The 14,188-nt window shown below is 39.9% G+C and overlaps 1 protein-coding gene across 1 annotated transcript in view; it reads right to left on the bottom strand.

Moving 5' to 3' along the window:
* Positions 1-6,161, bottom strand: part of stxbp6 (syntaxin binding protein 6 (amisyn)) — a 67,901-nt gene extending 61,740 nt beyond the window's left edge. The window contains exon 1 of the mRNA XM_026151295.2: positions 5,837-6,161. The gene's annotated coding sequence lies outside the window, so the exon portion shown is untranslated. The remainder of the gene's footprint in view (positions 1-5,836) is intronic.
* Between the last annotated feature and the right edge of the window lie 8,027 nt (positions 6,162-14,188).

The raw sequence follows: 14,188 nt of genomic DNA, 5'->3' as shown, positions 1-14,188 counted from the left end.
TTGCCAAGGAGTAAAAGGACCAGCCCTGTTCCTGCTCATTCCCTTGCTCCCCTCTTGTGTTAATGTGAAATGTGTTCAGTCAATGCTCAGTGCTCTCCTGGGACCTCATTGGAGTGCGGTCTTTGAGCTAGCCTGCACAATGCACATCTTCTTCTTTAAGCATCAACACGGTCCTCCCGCTTTCCAGTCTGTGCTCACAAGCACACAGGAACCGCAACTTCTTTCCACCGCAACAGAAACAGCAGGAGATGAGAAAATTGGCCCAAAAGACAGGTGGATGATACAGGCTTTGTCAAGCTAAACTAAAGGTGTGTCTTTAGTTTCCTTTGGAGAGGCATAAAAGCTCAAAGCCAGATCAGCAGGTGGCACAGGCTAAAAAAAAGATTATTAATTAAAAAAATACATCAACCAAGTCCATCTGAAATCCATCTATTACTAAATATATTTACTCTGCTGTATGTGTAATTAAAAAGTTTAGTAAATTATCTATCACTGATATAAAGCAGTATAGTTTGGATGTATATCCAACTCTTAAGACTTTTCTTTTTAGACTGACAGCTTTAATAATCTAAGCATATAGTCTGGTGCCGTATTTGGGAATCTAGGTTAATTAACGTTGGGGAATTTACTCAGCTTTATGGAAAGTTGTAATCCACAACTAATATCCAGAAAAAGATTCCAAACATTTTTACACAGTGTACAGTTTGTTAAACAAGTCCCTTGTGCCATATTTGAGAATTAAACATACAGGTGCACTGCAGTGGCGTGCCAACAATCTTTTTTCTTTTTTTATTCCTGATAAGCCAACAATACGAAAAGCAGTGCAGACTGAACCTCAGCTGAACTGATATGAAATAAGTACAGCTGGGAATATCGCATATATTGATCTGACGCGATAACTAACTAATAAGTCCACCTTCAAAAGAAGTACATATCTACTCCTCCCACTCACATTTGACTGGCTTTGGAAATGTTCAGAAACAAAATAGTTTCTTTCATTCCACACTCCACTGTGGGAGATATCTCAAAGATATAAAAACACGCTCCCTCATCTGCAGTCTTTCATGCACATCTTTCACATCGACTCGCGGTTCTTTTCAAGGCCTCGATTTAACAGGAAAAAAAGAAACCTTCCATAGCGCACCTACGTTCACAGATTAGATCTTTAGAGAGTGATGTCATTCACCCGTGTCACTGACTGAGCGATATCCAACACTGCCACGCGAACAGATGGTGAATGTTACTTCTCATAAAATAACTGAGAGATTACGACATCGATCCTGCTGTTTTTGAGGTGTTACTGCCAGCCTGCGTTGTATTAATGCAGCACTACACCACAAATACAAAAAATAAAATCAGTTTCGCATACACAATATATCAAAAACATGTACAGTCATTTGAAAGCAAAAGATTTTTCTCAGAACTCCATCCAGTCCAGTAAAAAAACCAAAAAAAAAACCAAGTAGACCCCATGATTCAGTACCTTGTAGAACAACTTCAAGTAACTTAAAGCAATTATTTTCTATTTGACTTTCATCCATCTTCTCTTCATCCAAAGGGATATTAGCCTAATCTTCTTTACAAATGCTAATATATTCTTCTTAGAGAGACGAGACTTTCGCCTGGCAACGCTTCATAACACGCCATACTTGTTTAGTCCTTTCCTAATTGTACAATCATGAACTTTAACATTTAACATGCTAGCTGAGGCCTGTAGAGTTTTTTTGCCTTTTTTTGCAAATTCTATGTCCTTGGAGTGAATTTGTTGGGATCGGAACATCATGGTATTGTGTTATTATGACCCACCTCAATGTTCCAGTGCCTAAACTTCTGTTTGATTATTAGCACCTAGCTGTTACCTAGACAAGCAAATGAAAGAGGGTCAGTGATCCTAGAATGGACTCATTTTATAGCTTGGAGAATCCAATAGTTTGCTCTCTATAGTAGTGCCACTTTGAAAATAGATTTTAAAATATCAAATCTTTTTTTTCTCTCTTCAAAAAGTTTCATTTAAAGCCAAATAAAAACCAAGTCCAATAGCAATGGGGTTTGTTTAAGTGGTGCAAGATAAGACACTTTAGATATAATCTATTTAGTCAAATGTACTTTACATGGAAAAAACAATAGTACTGTTGAGAAGGAATCAAAAGTATGACACTAAACAATATCCACCAGGCTTTGAAAGCTTTGTCAGACTTTCCCAGTAGAAATAAAAGCCAATCTGCATCCAGCACATTGGGCTCTGAACTGCCATATCTTCTCTTCTGAGGTATCACTTTTTTGTTTGTTTTGTTTTTGACGCAGCAAAATTTCCAAATTCCTTATAACCAAATCCAAATGAAGAGCTGTCACATGTAAGACTCGAGGAATGCAAACCTAAACAACCGTTTACTGCGTGGGTAACAATGCCAGCAAGGCAAGAAAGTATATTACACACATTCTAGATTTTTATAGTTGAGAAGCTCATGCTCAGCAGAGGCATCGCACAGATTTTGAGAAAATAAACAGAGACATCCGTGTCTGCATACATAATCTAAGAGAAGCTCAAACTGTAGGCTCTTACTCAGGTAAGGAACATCTTTTGCATAAGGATCTTTTTTTAAATTCTGTTGTTAATTCAATGAGTTGCAAACTTTTTCTCGTCACAATACACATGGCGCGCATATGTGTATATAGCAATGTACACGAGAACGAATAGTGCACATGCCATTTAATGGCCATTTTGTGTTAAAAGGGAGCACCATAGATCAACCAGACTGAATAGGATGTTATTTTCTCCCCTTAAAACAGAAAGATATGGAAGGTCCCATCCATTTTCCTGTGCAAGTCAGCTGTTAGTGAAGGTTATATATTGCCAGGGCAGCATGGGCTAACCATGAATCAATGAATGACATGCCAGGCCCCCAAATGAGCTCATTCTTTAGAGCCCAGTGCCCTCTAGCAATAAAACATTTGAGAAGGGGGCTGGGAAAACAGAAGAAAAGCAGATAGAGAGCACTTAATGAGAGATGTCTCAAACACTGCAGAGATCACGAGCATAATGACTGTTAGAGGACCAATGGCATGACACATTGCATAACAGTACAGACGTAAATATACATCAAGGTAAAAAGACAAAAATGCCACTCCATACAGCCAAAATACTGAATAAGAGCAACAATCCCTCAATGCAAAATTCGGATTTTTTTTTTTTTTTTTTTTTAACGCAGCGCCTGCCCTTCAACATCATCTTGCAAAAGCCAAAGTTAGATATAATGGCTGTGCTGTGATTTTTGTCTGCGTTTACAAGTAAAATGATGACTGAGAGAAACAGATGCAACTTGATGGGTTTTTTTCCTCTCATAAGCTGCACAGCTGTCTGTCACTAGCTGAAACCTTGTTGTTCGGTGTCACTCGCTGAACAGAGCAGATGGTGAAAAAACTGCGCCAGCAGCGGGAGAACAAGAGCGTTCGCGAAGGAGTACCGCCTGAAGTTTTTTTTGGGCGGGGGTGTTTCGTTTTGAGTACTTTTTTTTTTTGCAGGATGCTGAAAAAACAAAAAAAATCTAGTGACAAAGTCACTAAGTTGGCAACAATGAGTTGAAGTGAACTGTGATGGGCCGAGAGAGATGTTAGGCATGAAATTCTACATCCACAAACGTTGATTCTGTTCATCTGGACATAGCATTTTCAGTGGGAGAAACATTTCGTCACTCACCCAAGTGACTTCTTCAGTCTCAGCTGACTGCAGGTGTCCCCAGTCTTATAAACAGTATCACTTAAACTAGTACCACTGAAGGAACAATGGGCTGTGAGGTCAGTTCCTTGAAACGTTTCTCCCACTGAAAACGCTACGTCCAGATGAACTGAATCAAATTTTGTGGATTTACCTACCTGGATGATTGAGCATGCATCAAGACGAAATTTCTGAATTTAAAGAAACTAAAAATCTGAAGGCGAGCCAAAAAACATCAGGTTCTCTTCTGAAAATAATTGAGTTGGTTGTCATGACAAAGAATATCACGTAATGTGTTGGAATTAACTCACTCTAGCTGACATTTCTTTAAGTAGTATTTTTCACATTAATACAGCGTTAGTTCTAGATGTCATCTAGTGCAGATAAGGCTCACTGTTGTTTAGTCATTCAAGATTTGCAGAAGTAGGATGTGGCAGCTGGTCAGTAGGATTGTCACGCCCTTCCTCTGCTGTCTGCTAACTGGACTGGGGAAAGTGACAGGGACGACAGCCAGTATTTTACCCAAATTTTAGCAGGTTAACAATTGGCAATGGGGGGGGAGGCACTTAAAGGACACACCCCTATATCTTTCTTGTGTCTTCCTTTCATTACCTTTCCATTAAGTATATTAAAACACAGCATAGAGCAGAGCAATTCAGGGAAAGCCTTAGACTCCAGACTTCAATGTCATTTTACCAGAAACCCTGGCAGCAGAGTGTATTTGTTCACTATATGAGATGCACCGCAGAAACAAGGATCTTTATCTCTTTATGTCTGCCTTCGAGGATATTTGCTGTCTAGCAGAAGAAGAAGCCAGGGAGGGAGCCGGCTCAACAGTTTACATCATGACTGTAATTGGACACTGAATTATGGGGAAAGGTATAAGCTTATCTTTTATGGCATGCCAGAGCAAATTAAACCCTGAACTCAGGCAGCAAGAAGCAATATTTTAATGTAAGTGGGTTAGTTAATGCCACCAGGAGCATAGGGGCAGTATAAGGAGCCTCACAGCTAATCCCAACTAAACATTCTTCAAGGTCTGCAGCATGTCCTGGAGATACAAAAGTGGGAATTGCTTTGGGATTTGGTATAGTAGTATTTAAATACAAGCATGTGTTGGACTTTGTAAAGAGCCACCCCTGAGATTTTTTAAGATATATTTAAAGCCAAAGCATATGTCTTTTTTCCCTTTAAAACGGCCATTTGGTTGATACACATTTTAAGTAAAAACACTATTTCATCATTCCCTTTTTAAAAGCTCTGAGGTGGCCCCTGGGGCTCTAAACAGTTTCCATACACATTTGGACTGTTTTGTTTTAGCACAAAGATGCCAAAAACCTGGTTTTGGATATTGCACAAATTATCCAAATATTAACACTGAACGCTTTAGATTTAAGAGGTGAACATATTTAGCCTTCAAACATCTTGCTCTGTACGGTTCACTGGAAGGAATTCAAACTATAACCCTTTGCAGCTTTAACATGTGTGCATTAGCATGTGGATAATATCTGCAGGCTTTTATACTCTAACTTGCCACTGTGACATGAAGACGAGCAAACAAACAGATGACAGAGAAGCACACCCTGCAATCATAATACTCGTGCTGGACAACTCCCCACATTCACGTTGGGCTCAAAGGAATTTCACTGGAATATTTGTATATGCTGGGCTGGCGCTCAAATATTAAACGTTTGGCAGAAACTATGTGAGCTATTTAATTTTAATTTACAACACAGGCATCAAACGTACACTTTAAAGCACAAAAACGTGACCGCGGATACAAATATATATATATATTTTCTAACAGCAAAACAATTCAAATAATAACAATGTTGACAAAGAAATCCGTTCAGAAAGCCCGAGAGAATGATACATAATAATAATTTAAAAAATACACAAGTTGTTTTTTTAAGTAAGTCACACCGTCGCGTGCGCTAGTTAATGATTAACAAGCGCGCGCGCACGCTTATATTGATTGTACCGCAAAGTGGCTGAAAGGTTGTTGGCGCAGTCTTCCAGTCGTTCATCAATAACAAGAAACTCCCCCCGTACGCCTGTGTAAAATATCTGCCCAACTTTTGATTGTTTGCGGGAAGTAAGCGGGACGCAGAGACTACTCACCGATGCGTCTGAGCGAGCAGTTTCCACGTGCAGTCAACAAATCCTTGGGTTAAATGTCTCCAGCTGTCACACTTCACCTACTTTTAAACAGCTTCTTCCCTATTGTTAGCCTTCCTCTCAAAATAAAAGAGAGCATTTCGAGGTTAACATCGCGTCGACTTCACTTCTGCGATAGTTGCTGGTTTCTGAGCCGCGAGAGGAGAGTTTTTTTCCCCCTGCTGTCGGTTTTGGAGAGCCAGTCTGTCTGACCGTGGCTCTCTCTTTCTCTCTGTGTGTGAGTGTGTATGGATGGGAGACCAGTAGCAGGTTCCCAGACACACAAACCAAACCCACCCGCCCGCCAATCACGTACAGTATCACACCACCACGTCGTGAGCTCCTCGAGTCTGTACGCTTCGCGAGACGGAGAAAATTCCCAGGCTGAATGGAGGCGGTGGCTGGATGTTTATTGCCTCTTGAAAAGTCATAATATGTATAATATTCAAACACAAAAGTGAAAGCAAAAGGATACTTCATAGAAATGTGTCAAACTATGATCATTCGGTACAACAAGCACTTACCAGGATTAACCTTGACCCTAACACATACCAAGCACCAACAGATTTTACATTTTTACATTTATAATACATAAGAATCGACTTAATTCTAAGGTGAGATTAAACTAAAATTAAGTTAAAATCAAGTTAATCTGTAGTTAGTCAATTTGTTGTAGACACCTATTCAATTCAGTTCAATTATATTTATATGGAATTCACAACAACAGGAAGTGCTCTATGTTGCAAGGTAAAGCCTCCACAATATTAGAAAGAAAGCCCAAAAAATACACAATCCCCTGTGAGCAAGCACTTGGCAACAGTGGGAAGGAAAAACTCCCTTTTAACAGGAAGAAACCTCTGGCAGGACCAGGCTCGGGGAAGGAGAGACATCTGCTGCAACCAGGTGGGGGTGAGGGGAAAGAGAAGAGGGTAAAAAGAGACAAAAGGTAAGCTAGAGGAGAGAGAGCTTCTGAAGTTGGTGGCCCGTGTCAAAATTGTCCCGAAATGTACTGTGAATGAATGAAACACTAATAGTTTATAGGGGTTAAAAAAAACAGAAAGTAGCTTCTCTTCAGTGATTCGGACTTCCCCAAGTTACAACTTTAAATAAATATGGCACTACCAAGGTTGCTGAGCTCATAAAAAAGAGCTTTCTGGCTTCTGAGGATATTGTGAGTGTAGTGGTGGAGAAATTATATATATTGTTTTTTGTTTTTTTCTATGTCTCAAACACTGAAGAAGACTGATTATCATATTTAGCCTACAAAATATCTTCTACAACTAATTTAGCCTGGTCTTAGCCTGGACAGGATTACAGTGCCTGGTGAGGTAAACCTCACAGTCCCTCTGATGATATACTGGCAGTTATGACACCAATAGGTTTTATTGCATAGTCTGTATGACTCAGACTTTAAGTACAGTATGTGATATCTCCCTGTAAGAGTTCATGAACAGTAACTGTTCAAGAAGTCTTGTAAAGGAAGTTCTCTTTTTAAAAAAAAGAAAAAGAAAAAGAAAAGCTTATCCACCTTTACACATTTGTTTGGACATGTCTCCCCTCCTGAAACAGGTTACTAGAGTTCTAATAGCATCACCTCATGAGAAAACAACAGCATATAATGGTGTTATACAACAATTCTCATCACGCTGCCTGTGGCGCAGACATTACAGACTTGTGGTTATACGGCAGTTTCCCACATTATGACTGCTAACTAGGGCATTTCCCAAGATCATCTAAAAAAGAAGCTCAAGTTCTTTGAATTAGTCGTTTAGACAGGCCTACTCTACCTGAACACTTTCCAATAACGCCCCGCCGGACGTGTGGGAGGTGTCAGTGTTCAGGACCATCATCTTTTGTTTTTCTACAACCTTGCCAACAGAAATCTGCTCCATGGGAATTCACAAACACACAAACACACACACACAAACAGTGGATGGTTTTGTCTGGTTGTGAGTCATCCATGTTCCCCACAGATCCCTAATTCCTCTCCTGATAGATCTGGCTTCTTTTACACGCTCTGTCTTCATTTTGAAGAAACTTGGAAACCTCTGCTTCATCTGAGATAGCTCATATTTTATGTGCTTCTGTTTTTTTGCCTATGGGGATTTGATCGTTAACATGTTGCGGAGGGAGCTGTTGAGCGGTTAAGCTATCCTTACTTACCACGATAAGCAGAGGACCCGCTGTACTATAGCAGATGTCCTTAGGTCAGCTTTATGAGATGAAATGCATGATAAGAAAACCACTTGTGGCTGGAAAAACAGCAACGCTGTAATCAGAAATTCATGTTTCTGTTTTGTCCAGGAAAAAATCATTGAAAACAACTTGCAGGAGTTTGCCTGGCTTTACATTCTGGAGCCTGAGGAATCTACTACAACATGCTATTTTTTGAAATATAAGTCTAACTGTATTTATGGCAGATTTCAATCGGTTTTTCATTCAAGAATGCAACTTATTTATCATTCCACTGATAACGGGTACAGCTGATAGTCAGATTACTCTGCTTCATGCAGAAACAGAGGACATTTTCACTTGGCAAACAGCACAGCAGTAATTAAATATGAACGTTCCCAAAACTTCCTTGGGATCGTATTACTGTTTGTATGGCTTTGTTATTCCTTGCCGCAGGTAGCTTAGCAATCTGGCACAACATGTAGTTCATTTCAGGAATGTGGAATTTGAAAAAAAACAAAAAAAACCCCTCTTGATCCTCTGAGACTACCTGAGGCTACCTTGTGACCATCCACTTTGTTACAGAGACCCTTCTGTTGAGTATAAATTGTAATCTGAAAGGGGAATAGTTGACTCCTGTGGCTGTGAGGCCCCTGGGACAAGTACAAGAAGGTACTTTGACACTGCCCTGCACACACTCTGTGTTCTCCTACATGAGTAAACACTTTTTAATGTAATGACTCCCTTTTTCCAGGTGGAGGAAAAAGCAGAAAGTGGCCAAAGGGCGAGAAACTGATCCACACACACACACATATATATGAGAACACACACACACAAGCTGAGAGGGTGAAAAGGGCATTAGCAGGCATTAGTTTCCTGCTTTTGAGTTTGGGATTTGGGGCACTTGAGTCTCTCCAGGGAAAGCCTGGTCAGTGAATTTCTCTGATGAAAGAGGCAAAGCATTGAACCACGACAAGGTTTCAATAAAAGCCTCAAGACTGATTGCCCAACGAAAATGTCGGAACCTTGGCTATGCTCATTGCTCAATTCGATGCTGAGGTTAAATTTTGGATGCATGACACACCACAGAGACTGACACATCCTCCAGGTTCCCCTTGTGTGGTTTGAAGTTTCCAAGACACGTTAGAGGAGTGGAATCTTTGCGTAGGGAAGGCTGTTGGAAAAAAACAAAACAAACTACAGCCATTCACTGAAAAACAGACTCTATCAGCAAAGAGATATAACATTAGTAAGGTCTGTGGCAAATATGCAGAATTGTTAACTGTTTCACTCTTTAGAGGAACAATTTTCAATCATTAATGAGGCAATCATTCTGTTTTATCAAGGTGGTTACAAGACAGCAGTCAATAATTGTAAAATCTATACTTTTTGTAATTTCTGATGCTTAGTTTTATGAGTAAAACATTATGGTAAAACACAAGAAGCACAAAATGCATCTAGTTTTTTTTTTTACATTGCTTCCTCAAAACTGCTTTACTGTCATACTGAGTGATATTCAAACCACTGTTGAAACCCTCTTTTCAGCTGCACCATTATATCAAGTAGACATTTAGATGTGTTGTGCATCATTTTATGCTCATTGTTAGCACAGAGGAATGCATTTCCTCATAGCCAGGAACATTATACAATTCCAAGCTACTGTCAGGGCTCTCCGGCACTTATTCTCCTTTGGCTCCATCACTACCCCCCAACCCCCTCTTTTCCCTCCCGCCAAAATCCTGGAAAAGATAAACACGCTTTCAGCCTGCAACTTCACTCGTGAGATCAGGGAGAAGGAGGTTCCTCAGTCCCATGTGGCGAGCAGGGTAAACACAGGGATCTGACTACAGAAGGAATGGAATGATGCGAGGGACCCTTTGCTCCAACCACCGCTTTTGCTTCTCATCTCCCCACACCATGGCCAGATGGCCGCCATCTCCATTCTTCCCTCTTTCACTCCTGCTAAATCAAACACTGAATTCATGTGGTTTGGAGCTTACTCTGCACAGTGTGAAGTATGAAACACACACACTCATCAGACACTGGTTACAGAGCTGCATGGGAGCTCACTAGGGAGAAAAACATGTCTTATTGTGGCTGCATACATTACTTCAGTAAGTGTGCACAGTGTGTGAGCTGTGGCATGCATTGATTTTTCCATGTATGGCTTTGTGTTCCAAGACAGCGTATGTTTTATACTCTTCCATCGGTTGTTTTGTAGTTCTTCCTGAATCTTGGCTCATCCAGAGCTGAGGAGTACGGTTATGAAAAGGGTGTGTCTGAAACTCCTCGTTTAGATTTCACTTATCAAGAAAAGTGTATATTTGCACTCTTCATGCACACGTAGCCCAGCTAATCACATTTGAAAGAGAAGCATCTGACCTGTGTTGTTTTTAAGGTACTTTCTAGCATTATCATTTGTATTTTCCACTTGAATCTTACAATTAAGTTTCTTTGCACGAGTGAGTTTTAGTTAAAATCCTCTGGTAATCAGAACCAGTTCTAATACACCTGGAGTAAACAAGCTGCTTGGCTGCGTGCACAGTTGTGCTCAGTGTAGCATGAAGACACAAACAAGCACCTCTGTGTTGATGGTTATTACAGAGTTTCTAAGACTTTATCCTTTTACAGTGAGGCATTTTAGGACATTGCCTGTCCAAAGGCTTCATATGATTTGCTCATTCATTTTGTTTATTTTGATTGCAGGACTTATCCATACGATCTTTCAGCCACTGCTGGAACATAAGGACCCGTCACTTCTTAAAAATGATCTCACCAGCTAATCGTATAACCGCTCACACTGACATAATTCTTGACAACAGTTTTGCTGAATTTTGGGACCAACACAGGACCATTCCTTTGCCAGAGACCGACACTTTAATTAGATTTGCAGAAGATATTAACCATTAATCATGTTAATGCCCAGCCAACCGCAAGTAATGACTTTCATGGTCTGATCAATCAGCGCGGCTTTGTCTCTTTATTAAAAATGCCAAATATATTTGCTTTGAATCTCTGTTTTGAATTCTGCATTCCTAATAAAATGCTGGTTTTTGAATCAGTGACGCAGGTTAGTGTGAAAAAAAAAGTCTAATTAAATCAAGACCCAGCTTATGAGGGAAAGGCAAACTTTGCACTTGTTGAAAAAAAATGAAAGAAAATGTTCAAGAATAACAACAAATTACTTTACAGTTTTATAGTATAACAAAGGGTTTTTTCAGTCTCACACTGTTGCTTGAATTTGTCCCAAACTCATCTAATGCACCACTCACACTTATTCATTCACTCATTTAGCACAACTAAGTGGTAAACTACTATACCTTGAAAACTGCTTTTGTAGATTTTGTTTACTATTAAAATTATTATTAATAATAATTTAATTTAGATTACAGAATGTACAGTGTAAAATTCCAGTACAATGCTTGAAAATCTAGCAGTTTTTACAGAAATCAGCCATGAAAACCTTGAAAATCAGTAAATGGTAAATGGCCTGTATTTGTATAGCACTTTACTAGTCCCTAAGGACCCCAAAGCACTTTACACATCCAGTCATCCACCCATTCACACACTGGTGATGGCAAGCTACATTGTAGCCACAGCCACCCTGGGGCGCACTGACAGAGGCGAGTAACACAAATAAGTAGTGAATACAAAATGAACCATTCAGCCTGTCACTCTAAGGCCGCTGCAGTAGTACGGAGTACAAACGAAACACAATGTGAAATGCCAAACACTTAATAACTGTGAAACGTGGTTCAGTCTGCCTCTGTTTTGCATTTGCCTGCCACCATCCACTGTGGAAACACTTTAGAAACTAATTTTGTCCACAGGCAGCTGCTTTATGCAGCGTTTTTGGGGGGAAAATTATTTTTTCAGAAGAGCTCATCCTGAATCAAAGTTAATACCCTGGGGTGTGCTGAAGCCAAATCTGAGAGCAGCTCACTGGGCAAAAAACTCCGTAATGGAGGCACGCACCATTAAACAATACAAACTCAATCCATCTCTATCACAGCAGCGGGACAGCTAAATGATAGCTTTGTGAGTGTCTCTGTGTGTGTGTGTGTGTGTGTGTGTGTGGGTATTGTATGGTACTCTTCAAAACACTGTCACCTTTATCATTTTAAAGGCACCTGCAATCATCACAGGAGTCACTCTGTCTGTATTCATGCATTACATTAAAGACGTCCTTTAATACAGCACTTTTACTTTTTTTTAATATATACAGCTTTCTACTTTCTTGGTCATTTCTACATATGTTTCTAAATGTCTAACAAATGTTGGAACCTGGTGCCATAAATATAAGGTAAGTTGTTTCTTTACAGCAGTGCAAAACTAGCGTATCATTTTACTGTGCATTGGTTGGACAACTTCAGGTTTTCAGCTCTCTTTTCGAGTTTTCATCTAAGAGTCCTGTGTCTTCTCTTTCTCCTATCTCTGCCTGTCAGTGACTGACTCTCACTCTACCCCTTATCACTGTTTCACTGCCAGCTGACAGTCAAAAGCACCTAAATTAGCTTATCAAAGTGCAAAGCTCCCTGGGTAACACAGTAAGCTAAGATTCCTATTTCAATTTGCCGTTTCAATTTCGTTTATACTGTCGACAGAACAAAAGACACTGCTATACCCATGAGTCCAAACGGAGATAAGGTAGAGATGCAGGGACGGACATGGGAGCCACTGAGACTTTGGGACAAACACAGATCTATTAACAAACAAGCAATAAAAAATGAGGGCGAAATTGAAGGAGAACGCACCAGTGAGGTCTTTAAAAGTTATGGCTGTATCGGCTGTTTTAATGCTATTGATGCACAGGGATCGATTTATAGACACCTGATTTTTTTTTTCCAAAGGAATAGGTCATAATGCAATAAAAAGTGCTGTCGGATTGCTCTAAACTGCACATTCCCCCATTAGATTACTTCTGTTTTTTTCCTTGTTAGACAAGTCAGCAGACCTGAATAGATGTACTCTCATTATGCCTCAGGCAACCATAAGTTCTCCTACTGCCATGCAAAGTGACCTGACACTTGTCTTTTTGTTCCATATGTGCTCCCTGACCAAAACTCTGTTTTAAATTGCATGATTTAGCCACACAAAATACATTTTTGAGAGAGAGGTGATGCAAATTACCCAATTAAGTGCAACAGTGCTTAAAGCCAAAAGATCCCTGAGGGAGAAGGGAATTACTTTAAAGACTCTCACAGCAAATAGCCTGACAGCAGACTTAGGCTGAACTGTTACGTGAGCTGAAATACACAACATCTGTATCTTTAGCTATGGTTTCTAACCCTTATTGCTTACACTTGTTTGTACGCATGACCATGCAATCCTGCAGAAAGTGATGAAGCAAGCGTCTTGGCTCACCACAGGCCCATCTCATCTCAATAAACAGCATGTGACATGACCTCATCTGCTTGGAGGACACCCTCTGGGTTGGCTCTGAGACTTTAATGACACACTTATATTTCTGCAAATGCATGTGAGGTGTCCTGGAATTCAAAGCAAGGCTAACAAGTTGGTGGTCAAAGGTTCACAGTGCTCATCCAACACATGAGACATAGGAATGCCTAATTTTGGTCATGGAAGGGGACTGCTTTCTGGTTTCCATCAAAACCAGAACAGGTTAAAGCAGTGATGGTATGATTGTGTAAACCAAGACCTGACCAGTGCCATTTGAATTTATGAGTAACAAAGAAAATAGGGAGGATTTAGGAAACTTATTGAATTAACTTTTTAGCCTTGGAAACAAAAGAACATGTGTTCATAAAGTCTTTAAAGTCAGGTTAGCAGCACCAGAGTGTAATGGATGACATCAAGATAAGATTCTTGGCACTCATTAGTGTTTAGCCCAGACTGAGCCTTTTCCATGGAAATATCTACACTGAACTGTCCAAGATAATGGCAATAACATATGTGAGGTTTGTCAAGGGTGGAATTCCTGTCATCTAATATGTGAAATGGAACGGTGAAGCTCACTGACTGACTGTGTGTACGCTGAAGATACTATAAGGAAATTGAAAGGGTTTGGAAAGAATGATGAATCTGACATTATTTTCTTTTCATAACGAGTAGGATCTCAACTTCCAAAATTAATTGGCTTGCACAAAGAAACACTCAAATAATGCTGGAGACAAACTAGACTTT

Source organism: Astatotilapia calliptera, chromosome 19, assembly GCF_964374335.1.
Source record: "Astatotilapia calliptera chromosome 19, fAstCal68.1, whole genome shotgun sequence".
Lineage (NCBI taxonomy): Eukaryota > Metazoa > Chordata > Actinopteri > Cichliformes > Cichlidae > Astatotilapia > Astatotilapia calliptera.
The sequence above is the reverse complement of the archived record's forward strand: the minus strand, read 5'-3'. Positions and strand labels throughout refer to the sequence as shown.